Here is a 17,997-nt window from a genome sequence, read left to right as displayed (position 1 = left end):
TGTGGTTTTTGGCAGGGAACGTTTTATAAACGGCCGACAAAGTAACGGCAACAAAGTAACGGCAACAAAGTAATGATGACAAAGTAACGATGACAAAGTAACGGCAACAAAGTAACGGCAACAAAGTAACGGCAACAAAGTAACGATGACAAAGTAACGGCAACAAAGTAACGGCAACAAAGTAATGATGACAAAGTAACGATGACTAAGTAACGATGACAAAGTAACGGCAACAAAGTAATGGCAACAAAGTAACGATGACAAAGTAACGATGACAAAGTAACGGCAACAAAGTAATGGCAACAAAGTAACAATGACAAAGTAACGATGACTAAGTAACGATGACAAAGTAACGATGACAAAGTAACGATGACAAAGTAACGGCAACAAAGTAACGGCAACAAAGTAACAATGACAAAGTAACGCTGACAAAGTAACGATGACAAAGTAACGATGACAAAGTAACGATGACAAAGTAACGATGACAAAGTAACGGCAACAAAGTAATGGCAACAAAGTAACAATGACAAAGTAACGATGACTAAGTAACGATGACAAAGTAACGATGACAAAGTAACGATGACAAAGTAACGGCAACAAAGTAACGGCAACAAAGTAACAATGACAAAGTAACGATGACTAAGTAACGATGACAAAGTAACGATGACAAAGTAACGGCAACAAAGTAACGGCAACAAAGTAACAATGACAAAGTAACGCTGACAAAGTAACGATGACAAAGTAACGATGACAAAGTAACGATGACAAAGTAACGATGACAAAGTAACGGCAACAAAGTAACGGCAACAAAGTAACGCTGACAAAGTAACGGCAACAAAGTAACGGCAACAAAGTAACAATGACAAAGTAACGATGACAAAGTAACGATGACTAAGTAACGATGACAAAGTAACGATGACAAAGTAACGGCAACAAAGTAACGGCAACAAAGTAACGCTGACAAAGTAACGATGACAAAGTAATGGCAACAAAGTAACGGCCGTGTGAGAGGACTGTTACCGTCGTTGTCTGTCAACACAGTAACTAGTAACCTGCTCTAACTAACGACCTAAATTAACCGTGATGTGACATATGTTCCCGCTGAGCATTTACCCTTTCACCACAAACGTTGCCATGTCGACTGACGTCACACCGACTTCTCGGAGCTCTCAAAAAGTTCCCCGTTCGACAGGCGTTCAGGTGATTTCTCCCATTTGGAGGTCGGAACTTTCCCAGTTGCTCATGAAACTATCATCATCACAAATATATTCAAATGATAATGTATTAATTTCTCGGAGAAAATCTGAACCCATAAAACCCGTAACTACAGCATTATTCAACTGTTTTTATGGTTATGTTTGTGCACTCAAAGATTGTAACTTGAGGCAGTGTGTGTGTTTATTGAAGGTCAGGACGAGAGGATGGTCTCTATTAAACCTAAATAAAATGGCGGCCTCAACCACAGATGGGAGTCTGGATGTGAACTCATATTTGTTGTGAGAGTCGTGTTCTTTCTACGGCTGCCAACCACCTCCTGCAGACTCCAATGCTGCTCATAAACGTGACGCTTCAGAACAAAGCGTCGCCTCTGAACGTAATCCAGCCAGCGATTGTGTTTTTCATATAGATGTATTCGGTTGTATGGGAACGTGAATTTCTAGAAGACGGAGGAGATAGAAGTATGTAGAAGAGTGTGCACACACCTGAAAAGCTTAAATATCAGAGCTTTGAAAGGAGGTCAAAGGTCACCGTGGCACCATTAATGGCTCTCATTGTTGACGTCAAAGCCCCAATTACCTTCTTGTAGCAATTTCCAGGAAAACATAGAGAAGAGGCTGCTGGGAAACCATCTAACATGTAGTACATAATAAAGACCTTTATTTATTCTCCTGTTCAGAGTGAATTTTATTTTTGTATTTTTATTATACTGCTTTGAGGTAATTGGTGTGACCTTATGCTTTTAAAGTGCTGCATTTCTTATTGTTTTATCCCTTAAAATCAGAATCTGGCATCACTGAAAAAAACAACAAATAAACAAGGAGATATCTGAGGTTAAATGCAGCGATGATAAACTGAATTTTTAAACAGTGACGACAGATTACAGGAGAAACCCCCCTTTCCCTCTCCCTCCCCCCCGGACTCCTGCCGACTGGCAGGAAATAATCTAGAGGAAGTGCTGATATCTGCGGTGTCACCAGTGGCTTTTTACCAACGTTAACAGTGACTTTATCTCCTGAGTGGCCCTGCCCTACATCTTAGAGTGGGTGAGCTGGTCTTTCTAATGTGCAAAGCTCTGTCCAATCTGCCCCCAATCTTATCGGGCAATGTTAGTACAGATGTAAGCGGATCATTTCTCACTTTACCGACGACCCCGAGACCTCTCTGCGCCGCCTTTCTTGATTTCCCTCTTTAAAAAACAAAAATTCAAAAATGCCTGTGACGCGGGACAGGAGGAGATGATCAAGATAAACGGGACAACGAAATCTTTCTGAATAATCTACATTCGCCCCAATTATTTATTTTTCAAACGACTGTGCAACGTTGTGTTGCATATCTGCCTGTTTAGTTTTTTTCTTTCCAAAATACAATCAGCTGAAATGACCGTCCTTTAGCTGCAGTTTAGCGTTTTATTCATAATGATTGATAACTAGCGCATAAAGGATTTTAGCCTCGCTGACCTCACTGCCCACCGCGGAGCCAAAAGAAGATGACAGAGTGATCTGTTCTTTGAAATTCTGCACTTTTTCAGCCCTTTGGGGTAGAGCTATAAGCACCGCTTGCTGCTGCCAGGGATGGAAACTCAATTTCCCATGGAGCTCAATGAGTAGAGCCCAGCATTAAAGCTGCCAAGGTTAGGGATTTCATTTTCTGTATAGCTCGGTGGGTAGAGTATATATCAGCAGTGGCACTGTCAGGATATGAGCCTCGGCTCCCATCGGGGCCACCCATACTCAAGATGTATGCACTCCTGCTACTGTAAACCACTTAAGATGGAGGGATTCACAAAGTGTCACATGTTGAATATGCTCGGCGGAAGCTGAATCATCGGGCGGGAGACGGATACCGCCGGAGACGCCACACGTGAATCCAAAACAGGTTGGAAGCTCCAACAAAACAGAAGACACGTCCCCACAAAAAAAAGGGATGTTATTTCCCCACTGCGTGAGGTTTCCCAGGGCGGGGCACAAAATTAGGAACTCAAAAGTAGGGAAGAGTAAAGATGTCGACATGAGAGAAAGACATCAGCTTTCGATATTTCCTCCAAGAGCGATGCTTTTTTTCACGGAGGTATAGCTAAAAAAAAAATACTGTGCTGATGTTCAGGTCTGATTTTCATTAGTTTTGAGGACGAGGTTTGTCCATCGATAGGTTCATTTTAGGCTTTTATTGCGCTTTTTCTTTTTTTTTACAGTCACGTAACAAGTGTAGTTCTTCAGTAAATGTACTAAAATACTTAGATACTAAGATTCTGCTCACTTTCAGGTGTCTTATTTAAATAAAAACTCTCCTAATCTTAATTGGCACCAGTCTGTTAAAGATGATATTTATTTTTCTTAATAAAGGCTGAATCTGCTGATCAAATTACGAATGCGATCATGTTTGGAATTTATTCCGTTCAAATTTGCAGCTTTGGGACTAAAATTAGAAGGAAATTAACCCGCACATCGTACAGGAACTCACTGAAATGAAAGAAAAAAAGATATCTGAGCAAACCAATGTGGCATTTCATAAGAAAGTAGATACTCCCCACTGTGTGTGTGTGTGTGTGTGTTTGCAGCCTGAAGCGGAGGCAGGTGTGGGTGGCCGGGAGTCTGTAGCGTGCCGCCCTACTTCCCCTCCCTGCGGACCCACATATGGTGGTGGGGATAGGCTGAATACCTGTGTGTGTGTATGTGCATGTGTATGTGTGTGTGTGTGTGTGTGTGTGTGTGTGTGTGTCTGGCTATTCCACCTCTGTAACAAGGCTCACAGTGGAAGACAGATTAGCTGACCTCCACTGGGACACTCACCCTGCTGATTTACAGACTGCACTCATCTGAGAACACGAGCGTATGCATCATATTCTGACACGAGTGTGATTATGAAATTAGGCGAGGCGCCATAACATAACGTCTGATAAGACTGAACAGCAGCGTTGTTTTTTCTAAATCCAGATTTTTTTTTTCACATAAGTTCCGTGCTAATGAAGGACAGGACAGGCCGTGAACCAAACACCCACACACCAAATAAAGAGTGCACTCAAAAGGGGCTTTTTATTCCTGACTGAAAAATGGATGCACTGTAGTGAGCGCCGCCAGGGCGTGATTTCCTCTCATGTAACGGCTGCGGCCGTGGTTGGGGCCTCTCGCTGTTGTATTAAAAACATATTTGAAATGTAACCATGTCAACCATCAAAGCGGCGAGAACGAGAGAAAGAAAGAAAGAGCGCAGCATTTAAATCAAAAGCAAAAACGAACCCTTTCGATAGCTGCTAATATTCTTTTGACGAATGCAGATAAAAGAAGCTGGGATGTCAACGATACGATTGATCATGCAGTTTCCGTCGCGCTGGTTGAGGCTGGTGTCTGCGGGACCACCTCCAACTCATTCGTATCTTATCCATCGATAAGGAAGATGTCAGTCGCCGTTTCTGGTTGTGTTTCTTTAGCCTGATTTATGACACGCGGCTTAGCGTTTGACCTCGTCACACTTTTTTATATTCTTTAAGCAATATTACACGAGAGGGTGAGCTTCAACGTCATGATTGGCACGACGGTGATGCGGTCTGTGAGCGTCGCGATATTACAAACCCCCCCCACCTGCAACAACTAAATAAAATACGTCATCAAAATGTTGTCATGTTGTGGAGCAATTCGACTCTCAAAATATACAACTTCTTGTTAGTGCGAGCTCCGTTTCCATGGCAACACACGGGGTACGTCCAGGGACGGGAAAACAATCAGTTGTGTGAGTATACTGTTACGTAACATACGCGATGTTTACTGCTCCGGGAGAAAGGTCGACCCTTAGCAACCACCCTAGCAACAGAGAGGATTTCTCGTCTCCAACTGAATAAATACAGAACATAGAAACACTAAACTGCTCAGCTAGCTCAGTCTGGTTGGAACAAAGATATCTGATGAACAAAGACGTCGATGGACTTTAAGATTTAAGCATCATGTCGAGTGTTGAAACCAAACCGGTCCAGCTAGCCACCGCTAGGATTTCAAGTACGCGACAAAAAAGGACAGAAAGAGACACCGATTCTAATTCTATGTTCCCATTGAGAAGGCGGAGTGATATTTTCTAATGATGAGCAGGATGTGATGTCACGGCGATTTGAGCACGTCCCAAATGTACAGTTGACCAATCAGATCTCCGGGTCGGAACTACTTGTTGTATCATCTTGCATTTGTTTGCTCGTTGTTTTAAGTTAGTATATTTGGTATGAAATCATTCCTGCTTTAAATCATTGTAAGTATATAAGTGATGTTTCTCCAAACAGATGCTCCTGTGGTGTCTCAGTCGAACACGTGGCTTCTACTCCAGCACTGCATCACACACAAACACACACAATCTTCAGCTCTTCTTTTCGCCTCTGTCAGATATCAGAACAAATAATTATTCTGCAGATGGGCACGAGGGAGTGATTGCATCATATTCACATCTCAGCCTGACTGATAGCGTCGCCCTCCGTGTGTGCAGAACAGAGAATACGCTACATGCTATTTCCAATTAGCGCTCGGCTCTCTTTACGGAGCAGGAAATAAATTGATATTTTGACAGATGGCGGCTCTGAAGAACTGGAGGGAAACTAAATGATGGCACCGCGTTGTCCACTGTTCAGCCCCGATGAAATTAAATATGGATGACACGCCCGATCATGTGACGCAACACTGGGTTTCTCACGTCGGGACTCTCTTGCTGCGTGTTACACGATATTTCCTTGTTTACTGTAGATTCGTGCAGGTGCGTGCACTCATCGGGGAAATACAAGCTCAAATGTGATCGTATTAGTCAATATTACACACAAGATACTTTAATCTAGCGTCGCGTTTTTACTTCTATAATTTCCACAAATTGCATCAAATCCACAAAAACATTCTCAGCAGCAAAGAAAAATAATCGTGTTGGTTTTAGTTGTTTGTCAAATTGCTCTGCTAGATTTTTTTCAGGTCACATGTTTGTCCTGAACTGAGAGGAAGCATCCTGTTGCACGCCACAGCCTGACAGATTAATGGCTGAAAGTGGAGAGCAAAAAAAAAAAAAAAAAAAAAGTGTTTAAAAAAAAAAATCCCCAAACAATCTATTTACTGAATGCCGGTCTCAGACATTGTTGGATTTGAATGTAATCTTTCACTGACCCGTTTCATCATTTGTTCTCTCTCTCTTTCTCTCTCTCTCTTGTAGCCCACTTGTTTTTTGTTTTTTTTGTGTGTGTTGTTTTGTTTTTTTGCCCACAGCCGTTGCTATAGCAACGAGGTATCTGTATCTTCTAACCTGACAGAAAGTCTTTCATCTGAAGCTGTCTGCTCTGCATCCATAAATCAGAGCGGTCGAAAAAAAAAAACCACACCAGGCCCGGGAGGATGATCTACTCACGGCTTGCTTTACTACTTAGAAACCCACTCGGAAGTAAACACTACGGGAACGAGCAATAAAAACTGCTAACAGACTCCTGGAGTCATTTTCACGGTACAGAGATACGTAACTTTGAATTATCAAGCATGCAGCAGCGTTTTAGCCGCTTTTAGCTCACTGTTTTGATTTGACAACACGTTTGACGGACAGTTCATCCTCAGGAAACTCATGAAACCTTATTTCCAGCAGCAACACAGATGTTTCACCGTTGTGCACGAAAACAACGCATGTACGATGGTGGGAACGATAACTGGGGAAGAAAGTGGAACAGAGATAACTGCTGGACGTCTGACCGTCATTTACTGACATGTTGGGATCTTAACTTTCCTTGTTTAGTTCGATTTTCTTATTTTAGATGAAAAAACATCAGAGTGGGACTCCACTCCAACAAAACGATAACCAGTGGTGGAACAATATAATATGGCGCGCAACAACAATACAAAATGACTAGAAAAGTACAAACTCAAAATGCAGTACAGCAGATTGGCTTCATGAGCTATTTCAAACCCGCGCCGATAAATTTGACAATTTTGTGAAAGGAATTTAGTTCAATGTGCACAAAACAAACAAGAAATTAAAATGGGAACATAAATTACATGGGCTTTTTGTTTGTTTGTTGCTTTTTGCATTTTGCAAAACCAAATAACAGTTTATTTCCGTTCAGCTCTCACCCTAATTGCTTTCTCTACATCCATCTATCTTCCTCATTTTGAAATCTTCCGTCTTCCCCGCTCACTCACTCTCACTCTCTGTTTGATTTCCTTCTTCAGTCTGAAAGCCTCACTTCATCAGCGTATTAAGACAGAGATTAACTACAGTTCATGAAACTGGCAGCTTCACACATCCAGTGTTAACCGCACAATTCTTCACACCCTTTCAACCATCACGCTCTCCCAAATTGTCATCTGTGGATGCAAACGCTTTGCTCGCACGCCCCGAACTTCACGCTTAATATTCACAGAAAACACGCCGGCAACAGAATCAAAACAAAGACAAACAAACGAGGCCCTATTGTTGGAGATTAATCTTCAGAAATTAGTACAGTTTATTCTCAAAACATTTTGACAAGCTTTATTAAAAATTCCCAGAATTTGTTTTCTCTAATTTCCTTTCATACTTCTGTTACAACCGTAACACACACACACACACACACACACACACACACACACACACACACACACACACACACACACACACACACACACACACACACACACACACACACACACACACACACAGCCGCCGCTCACTGCCCTCTGTGTTTTTGTGCTTAAGCTGAAGAAATTGCAGTCTTAACCTCCATTTGACAGTGACCTCCCTTTACATTTCTTTCCTGCTCGGCGCGCGGCATCAAAGCAAAGCGACACGAAATGAGACGGAGAGGTCCAACGTCTACGAGACAACACGTCCTCCAACCAAAACAACACGGCACATCGTTTTGAACATTAATTGTTGTGTCAAAGTGAGTTTTGTTTTGTTTGGGCACCAATACTGGTTTATGTTCAAATAAGTAGGATGGTATTTTTGACACAAGTTAAATACATTACACAAGTTAACTTATATATATATAACTAATAATGAGGCAATACAACCTTATGTTTTATCACGACTTCCTTTTGTGCTCCTGTCATAATTACTATGGGCCACTAGAGGGTGCAATAAATTCAAGAGGATGTAATGAAGGCTATTTTTTGACTGATTGCATTTGCTTGGAGTTATTAAACTGGCTGACTGACACCTGAGCGGCAACCAGCAGTGATGTCACCCGTTGGTTTGTGAACGGCCGTTCTGCATTCTGGCCGTCGCCATCTTGCTATTTGGGAGCCGGAAGTGACCATATTTGGGTGCGTTGGGGGAGGAGCGATCAGCGGACCTGACTCAATCTGAATAAGGAACCCGTGGCTGCCGCACCCGGCTGCAGCGGAAACCTTACTGCACCAAAGGCTCCGTTGTTACTCAGACTCGAACTGCTATCGCCTGTGTGGATAACTTTTGCTGCTTAACTGGGAGAAAAATGAAGAAACACTCCGTGAAAACTTCTAAATCACCGTGGGAACGCCGACAGGGAGCTGTCAATCATCATCAGGGTCGCATCACTGAGAGGCCAACTTCTGCTCTGGCCCTGAGGCTAAAATGGACACGTAGTTACACACACACACACACACACACACACACACACACACACACATGCACAAACCCCAAAAATGATATTTGCGAAGGCTTCCAATTTACCCCTTTTCATTTTTGTAACACCTTGTACCCTTTTTATGTCCCACTGTTGTGCATCAATTTAAGATGTTCAGTGTGTTCCTGGAGTAATTTTGCGACTTGATGATTTATCTTTTTGACATAGCCACTTTTCTTTAAGAAGCCAACAGTGTCCACTTTATTTTTATTTTTATTTTTTTTACTTTAGTTGTAGAAAAGCTTTTTGAAAAAATATCCACAAGAACTTGTTGCATTCAGCTGCAGGTGAAACGAGCAGGTGGAAGGAGTAACCACTCAGGTTATGGTAGTAGAGGAGTAAAAGCAGGAGAGTTTTTTAAGCTTTTAGGAATAAAAAATAAATAAATAAATAAAAAAGCACGACTTGAGTGTGTTATTCAAAAAAAGAAAAAAAGCATAATGTAATGTGGATGCATTCTAGTCAATGGAGGTACAAAAGAATGTGACCTCTCTGCCTGTGGATGTATTTCTGTGTGATTTCTAAAAGTCGATGTTAAAAAAAGGGGCTTTTGTATCAGAGTTGAACCCAATTCTCCCACCAAACTTTATTCCTAACTGGCTTTGAGTGAAGCAAAAAAGAAGAAGCTGCAGAGCTGAGATTAGAGATCAAATTCTGTTATTCTCAATGGTGTCGAGTTTGAGCTCATTATTTAAAGAACTAACTGTAAGTGACCTCTCGTTGCACCCGAGCAGGTTATGTTTTTATTTTTAAAGGTCTATCCTGATACGACTTAAGAAACAAAACTCAAAGTCGTGAGGATACCTTTGTTATCAAAAGGCATTCGTTGGGGGTGAGACGATTTAAATTTCGCTCTCATTTAATCAGCTCGCAGGGTAATGAAAACGATCTGTCAAAGAGATTAATTTTATTTTGATATCATATTTTATGCCCATTAGTCACCATGTAAATTGCACCTCGCTAATTATTCCATACTTCATCATTATTACACGTCGCAAAATTTTTGACATGACAGAGAAGTCAGATGTGGCTTAAATAACAACATTCATACGTGTTCAATAAGCTTCACGATGAAATAAACATACACGATGGTTGGTGTTAGGACTTTATCAGCATTATGAAATACAACCAAACCAATTAAATCAAAACTTTACATCCTAAAAATGGTATCAGGGAGGCTGATTGCAGGAATGTAAAAAAAAAGGGGGTAAACTGAGGCAGCTGGTCTTTGGATGTAGCAGTGCAAGGTCAGTAAGTGAACCGCTGACGCCTCTGGGGCTCTTTTGGAAAGCAGGATGGGGAAGGAGAGCGACGGAGAGGAGGGTGGCTCGCTGGCAGGCTTTGCAAGGATGACTGAGTAAAAGAGGAGGAGGTGGAAGGAGGAGGGAGGAGGAGGAGAGTTCCCAAAAGCCATGAAATCCAGGAGGAGGAAGGCAGGACATGTCAAAAAGAGAGTTGGCGGTAGTTCTGGTAAGTGATAAGGAGAGTTTTAGTTTTAAGGGCATGGAGGAGTGACAGAGAGAGGAGGAGAGAGACGGGATGGAGACAGACAGAGGGCGAGCCCTGATTCAGCAGGGCAGGACACAAGCCATGTACTCCAGTCGCATACAGTTCGTGGCTGTCACCTCCCCCCCCCCCACCACCCTCCCCCACCTCCCTCTCTCACTCTGTCTATATTTGTCTCACTCTCTCTCTCTTGCAGAGGAAAAAGTTGAAACGCCAGATAAATAACCAATTCCAGCTTCTCGGCTCGGACGTTTTTTTTTTTTTTTTTTTTTAAAGATATGCTGATCCGTCCTCGTGTGTGATGGGCGGCTTGTGAGGAGGTGGACGGTGCGGAGAGTGCAGATGTCGGAGAAGCCGTCGGTTTTACGTCCTTGTAAAAATGTACATTTTGGGAGTTTTATTTTAAGCCTCAGTGTTTAAAGGCGTCGCTAAGGTTGTTCTAATTTTTTCCAGCTATTTAAATACATCTGCTGTTGTGCTCGTGGGGAAGTCAAGTCAATCAGCAAGTCTTAGATTGAAGTTTCTTTCGATCGACGTGGAAAACTTTGTACTGAAATGCTCTCGGCGATCGTTATTGCAGCAATTGTGCTAATTGAAAAAGATGGATACGGTATTTCGATTAGAAACAGCAACCGAGAACATGATGGAAGTCCATGAAACGACCGCTCAGCTGCTACAGTACACAGAAACATGGGAGTCATCCTGATTATTTAATGATACTACAGGTGTAATTTTAAATGCAGCACCCAGACAGCGAAAGAAGCAAAGTCAGTCAGAGAAATCGGAGCCGAATCCCTGATCCAAACTTTCTGAATTCATTCAACACTGAACCAGAATCCAAAAGTAAATCAGTTCCTTCGATTCGAGGTTCATGTATTTGTCATCCCGACCGTATCTATATTAATACACATGCAGTGGGACGAGTTAATAATGAAGTGTAAAATTATACCATCACATGTATAATGTGTGGCTAAAAACATACATAAAACATACCTAAGATACAGAATTAAAAGATATTAAGTGGTGCAACAACGTTTTGAATAATTTTTTTCCCCTTTGGACTATTCTTATCTTACAGCAGTACATTTTTTCTTTTACATTGCGTGTTCACGGGTTAACAAATCTGACATTACGATGGTGTGAGAAGGGAGGACAAAGCGAGGTAATCTGAGGACAGCTGGAGTTATTTTAGTTTCCATCAGCCGTGAAAGGACCAGTGTTCCTTCTATTTGCAGTGCAGTTTAATACGGCGACATGACCTGTGCACCGATGCTTGATCAATTCTATTGTACTTGGTGGTTTAATGACTACAGGCCCTGCACAAAGAGCCACATGGAGGTGAAGGCGAAACCAAGCAGCGTGTCCTAATGTACCCGGACACTCGTTTTCGTTGTGGCTGGGCCGAAGGGCTGGAAACATGCATGGTGGCTTCACTTCTATAACGAGGGGGAAAAAAGAGAGAATAAGACAGAAACGAGGGAAAGATGGATGAATATAGTTGGAAAGAAAGGGTTGCAAAGTTCAGTTCAGAAGAGTAGTCCAATGTTTGTGATCATCAACTCTAATTATACCTCTCAAATTATCTTATCAGGACTAATATGTCCATTTAAATCAGGTTGTTATTTTCATTTTAGTTTCAATTGCTGCTGAAAACCGCCTGAAAAAAGGTTTTATTTGAAATCGGCCAAGATATATGAATGTGCATAAATGATGTCAAATACTTTACGATACTTACTGTATTTATTTATATGCTTTATCATTGTTTTTATAAGGGAATCTTAGTTGGAAAAAGCCCACTAAGTTTTTTGTTTTGCATGAAAACCAAGACAATCAGTTCATTCTGCAAAAATGTAAAAAAGTATAAACACTACAAGTACCAGCTAATTTGGAGGTGTGTAAAGGGTGTATAACTTTTTGTAATATTATTTTCTTTGGTTATTGTTCAAAGTTTTCAATTCAATGTCAATTAGAAAAGTATTAGGGTCCTCTTTAAAGATGAATTTGAAATGCAGACTATAACTTACTCAGAAGAATCAATGAGACTTCATTACATAAACATTATTTTCCAACTTTGATGTGTAATCTTCTTTTATTCCCTCGAATACCCATGATGCAACTGGGTTTGGCCTTAATGATTGTTAGTACATAATTCAAGCCTTCTTAGGGCCAGCAGAGATACTTGTGTGATACATAATGGGAGCTGCAGTCAGGAATAATTCATGCTATTGATGAATCATTTAATTTGGAGAGAAAATATGAATCAATAGGCAGTGAGGAACAATAAAGGAGTGTGTGTGTGTGTGTGTGTGTGTGTGTGTGTGTGTGTGTGTGTGTGTGTGTGTGTGTGTGTGTAATGGCAGAGAAGAGAGAAGTCGCCGGGACAAAGGGACTCTCCCACTGACAGAAAATGATGCTCTCCTCAGTTGTCAACTGGTGAAGCTTCAGAAAATGAGCATTAAAAAGCCATTTGAAGGGGCCAATTTCAAGTCATTTTCTTCTGTCATCTCTCTCCTCCAACTGTTCCCTCACAGAGGTCTGCTGGCCATTAGCACGCTCTCTACCTGCGTCCGTGGCAAGTTGTCATAGTCATTTAACTCTCTGGTGGGAGGGCTGGCATTAGATCAGACAAGTGCTTAAATCGCCGAAGTTGTGAGCTCCCCACACACACACACACACACACACACACACACACACACACACACACACACACACACACACACACACACACACACTCCTATCTGAGTCCCTACTTGTCTTAAGGCTAATATAAAAAAGTAATTAAACAGGAAAGTGTTTTTTTTACACACTGTATCAGGTGTTTTGTGTGAGCAGGAACTTTTACATGCTGTTGTTAAAGTATTTATAGCCATCGCTTGAGACGGTATCAGTCAATTCAACTTACGTCCAAGTCCTTGACTAATTATGTGTTTTTATTGTTAAATCACGACAAAGAAGCTCCTCGAACCAAACCATGATCTCCACCTGCAACTAACCAGGTTGTTTTTGTCGTCTAGGTTGGAAACGTATTGGTCTAAATACAGTTTGCGTCTAATGCTGTTTATGAAGGTTAAAACTGGAGACTTTCTCCTGGTTTGGAAAACTATCCTACAAAGTCAAAATGAATGACATCATACTAAAGACTTGGGCTGTAATCTGATTTGGAGGAAAAAGTATTCAGTCCGTCTTTCACTGAAAGCTTTAATGAATTCATAAAGAAATGGGAGCATATGTTCGCTGTCATGTCGTCTCCGTTCAGTCACACACGAGACTGAAATGTGAGAAATATAGTTTGACGTGAGAGATACAATTCACACTTTGTCTAAAGCAGTTGGTGCTGCGAATGAATATGAATCAATAAGCAGAAAGCGCATAGAAAATCCATACACGGTCTGAACACACTGTAAGTACAGAACTCTCACATGCCTCCTCTCTCTTCTTATACATGTTTTATTGCATGTTTCCTCACACCTTGAGATGAGATCCTAAGATGCAGAAACGTTGTGCGTCTCTCTCCATGGAGTTAAACAACCAACTGGGGGTGCTACTGAGCCAGCTTTGCATGGAGCCTCCGCTCCTGACAACCCCCGGCCTCAGACTCCATCACTAAATGTTAGCAGCGACAACCTTGCAGGAATGTTTTATAACTTAGTAATAAATAAATCGGGGTGGGGGTGGGGGTGGGAGTGTGGGGTGGCGGGGTCGGGGGGGTGGGAGGGGCATCTGCAACCTACTCTCATAATCTTTATTACGCACCAGCTGAAAAGACCCATACTTCAGTTATGAATTGGGCCTTCTAGATCTATCAGGATCTGAATGTGGGTGCAGATAAAAGTCTGGATCAGAAGCTCAACAGCGATGACAAATGACATCTCGTGTTTATGATATTTACTATTTCAGTGGTGTGAATATTTTTTTCAGAAGAGCTGCTGCGATCATGAATTTCTGCTCTTTTCCTTCATCTGCCTTCGCTCCACTTTCTTCTGATTGCCCGCCGTCCACAGCGACGGATGCAGTCGATCGTCGGAAGGTAAATTGGCCTCAGCGGTCAGAATCCATTAGGCTCCACTGCAGTGGTCGATTTTGCGTTTCGCCGGCGGAGAGCAGGAATATAATCTTAGAGGACAATAAAGCTCCACGTGTTTTCGTGTGTTTAAAAAAAAAAAAAAAAAAGAAAAGAAAAAGAGACGAGCGCAAAAATAGATTGCGTCTTTGTTGGCAGAGGGAGATAAAATAATTCAGCCGGTGTCGACAAAGTCAAAGAGACGCACCTGCAGCTAATTAACCTCTGCCTATATTGCATGTGTTTGAATAGAATAACAGCAGAGCGGTATTAGTAGAAAAACCGCCAGCGCCCTGCCGTGAACCCCGGACCCCGGCAGGCAGGGTGTAAACCACACGGGCACTTTCAAGTCTAAAAGAGGAAACCTGCTTTTAGTCAGCGGACAGGTGAACACTCGATTCTCACGGTCTGACGGTTTCGCGTGTGCAATATTTTCCACGTGGAAGTGGAAACACATGTCGGGAATATAGAAAAACTCCGCTGGGCAAAAGTCCCTCAGCTCGTCTCCCTGCGAGGAGGTCGCTTTGTCAGGCAGCGAGCAACACCATTACACAGTTTGTGGAACTTGGCAGGCTCGGGCACGAGGACGGCGCTTTTCCCCCAGAATTTACTGCCGCCAACGATGAATTTTTTATCTGAACTGTCTTCTTGTTTTCAGTAGCTCTCAGCGGCAAAGAAGTGGCAGCGGGAGAGGTGCAACCCAAACGTGAAGGATGTGATCCTGCTGCGATCCATGACTCTAAAATACCAGAATTTGGGAGGTAACCGGTGCCGCAGAAATGTTGACTTCCATCGTATTTCTGGGTTTTAGGAGAATAAGTTGTTTTTTTTGCAGTCTCTGACCGAGCTGACCAAGTCACAGCCGGCCAAGAAATTAGGCTCGTTCGAGAGGAGCCAGGTTTGTGAAGGCTCGATGACGGACACTGATTCTTTAAGAATTTGACAAAACAAAAATGTTAGTTTGAGAAGGACAGGTGAGATCAGCTGATCTGTACACAGCAGCAAACTGACACGAGACTGATTTACAGCTGAATATATAAAGAATTGAGGTTGAACCAATGCACATAGATCACAGATCGTATTGCAACCTAGGATCATGTTTTGCTTTAGCGGATGGGCGTGTCTATTTCACGCTTTGCAGCGGCACCGGGTGGAGCATTTTAATAGGCAAGTCAAAATCAACAAATGGATATTGCGTGCAGACTGATATAATGGTCTCATAACATTTTATAAAATCATAACATAACAGGATGAGGGACTTCTTGTGGAGACTGAAAGCTGCTGCGAACTGTCCGACTTGACTGAAGCCTTTAGTGTCCGCCCCCCCCTGCCGCCGCCCGCTCTCGCCCGCTTTCCAGGCGCAGTCCATCTCCAACGAGCCTAATGCTGCGGATCCCACGAAGACACATCAGAGACCGAAAAAAAAAAAAGTTTTCAAAGGAAGCTGCCTCGTCCAGTCTGATTCTCTCATCTTCATTACTTGCTGTATGAATCATACTGTTTTCTTCCAATGTTCTCATTAGCACCAACCTTTTCCCTGTGGTATATGTAGACGTGTGCTGTGCTGCTGTCAGCAGGACTCAGGTCTCCGATGGGACTGAGGGTGAAGCTGTGAAGCCCCGCTGAGGAGCTGCGGTATCACTGTCGCAAACATTGTGACTTGTTTATGAGGAAAAAAAAAGCACTGGTGATAATGGAAACGGTTAGACGTCCCGGTGAGCACTTCCAAGTGGATCTGACTGATCTGATTGGAGACCTGACAACACTACGTCCCGCCCACCGATAGCTGCAACCTGACTGCACCACAGACATGTCAATCAAACAGACACGCCCCCAAAAACAGGTCTTCTTGAATCTTCTTTTCTAATGAATGAGGGATTATTTTCAGATGAACCTCCAGAAAACTAATAAGAAGGAGTGACTTTAGCTAACAACACCGAGATAACTGATGGAAAACATTTATTCACATAGAATTGACTTAGTATAATAAAGTCTATGGAGTTGGAGACTTTTTGGAGCCGACCTCTAGTGGCACTCGGTGGTATTGCAACTTACGGCGCTTCCGCATCAGCCTCATTTTTCAGAGCCGAAAGCCACGAACACTTTTATATCCAGTCTGTGTTTTGACTGCTATAACAAGTCTAAATACCTGGAAGTTGTGCAACTGCTTTGGTTCAACTTTCAACTACTAACACTAGCAAACGGACCCTGATGGCACATACTTGTTATTTAGAGTTTGTAATTTTCTGAACTAAACACAGGAGACTTAAAACCATTCGTCAATCAACATGACAAATGAGTTCATTATTCGACACACCAGGTTTCACTCTTTTTGTGAATTTGTGAATTCATTGCGCTGTTCACTGAGATAAATAACACCGGTGGAAGTATCCAACAAACTTAACTGCATTTTCTCTGAGCGCCTGTTTTTCAGACATGAAAATGCATGCGTGCTCCGTACCTTCAAAAACATCTGCGCTCGTAATTTGTGTGCAACTGCTGCGTGATTGCTGTGCAACAGAAGCTCGTGCATTATCTTACCAATTGTAATAATTTGCAGCTTCTTGCATACGAGCGGCAAACAAGTCCACAGTGAGAAGGGAGGCCGTGAACACGATAACTGTGTAGGACGGGTTCTTTTCATCTGGTTTCAAAGAGACCTGCTGTCAAAGAGAGTCTTCTTTTGTTGTTTTTAATGGGTAGTCTAGATGTGAATGTTTTCCATTTCCTTCAACCCCAGACACACGCCAATTAAAATAAAAGCGGTCTGCGCCACTGCAGCGGAGCGTCACTCAAACCACGCAGTATTGTTCCTAAATATTTAAAAGTAGAAAAACACACATAATTTGACGCAGTTTCAATCTGCTCTCTGTGATTTTGTGAGGCGTTACAGAAACTCCTAACTTTCACTTCTCTGGGAGCCAAACCAGCTCCGACCCCCCTCCAGGCTTCTGGTATCGTAAAGCCGTCAAGCGCACAGACTTTGACACTTCTTTATCCGTGTCTTCGCCGCGATGAGTCCGTCTAAGGAGGGAGGGCTGATACCGGAGCCGACGGCAGAATTGTCAAGTACGTCTGAGCGTTAAAGTCAACTCTTTATCCTGCTCGTCTTTCAGATGGTGTGAATTCAACGACACGTCTCCCGAGACTCGGCTTTGCACTTCCCCGCGCGGCGAGGCCTCGTCGGGACGGAGACGCAGCCGGGCGGAAACGCAATAATGCAAAAGATATGTAGAGCGCGGGTCGCCCCTCCAACAAACACAAACAAACACAAATGTTCACTTAAAGTATCGTGCCAGCGTCACTCCAGGAGAGAAAGCCGAGGACATCTGGCTGCTTCTGCTAACTGCTTCCAACAAATTTCAAGTCAGATACAAAAAGGTCACGTCCGACCTACTTCAGGAAACGGCCACCGACCTACACGGCCTGTTTTAAAGTCTAACATCGGGCAGCCGAACAAAATATTACACAATCTAATGTGATAACTTTACACGTCGTTGTATTTGAAGGCTCCTCCAAGTCTTTTGTTTCAAGTCTAAGACTGAAGTCATTCGAGACAAGTTTAAGCAGCGTTCTCAGATTACTTTTCGATATGAACAACGGCCATTAAAATGAATATTGATGG

The 17,997-nt window shown here is 42.6% G+C and overlaps 1 protein-coding gene across 1 annotated transcript in view; it reads right to left on the bottom strand.

Moving 5' to 3' along the window:
• The window catches only part of LOC138195083 (pro-neuregulin-3, membrane-bound isoform), a 311,951-nt gene that overhangs the window by 37,714 nt on the left and 256,240 nt on the right, over positions 1–17,997 (bottom strand).

This window comes from Embiotoca jacksoni, unplaced genomic scaffold (assembly GCF_022577435.1).
Source record: "Embiotoca jacksoni isolate LCO1_2020_lvr unplaced genomic scaffold, fEmbJac1.0.p SCAF_12, whole genome shotgun sequence".
Taxonomy (NCBI): domain Eukaryota; kingdom Metazoa; phylum Chordata; class Actinopteri; family Embiotocidae; genus Embiotoca; species Embiotoca jacksoni.
This window is presented reverse-complemented; position numbering and strand designations above follow the sequence as displayed.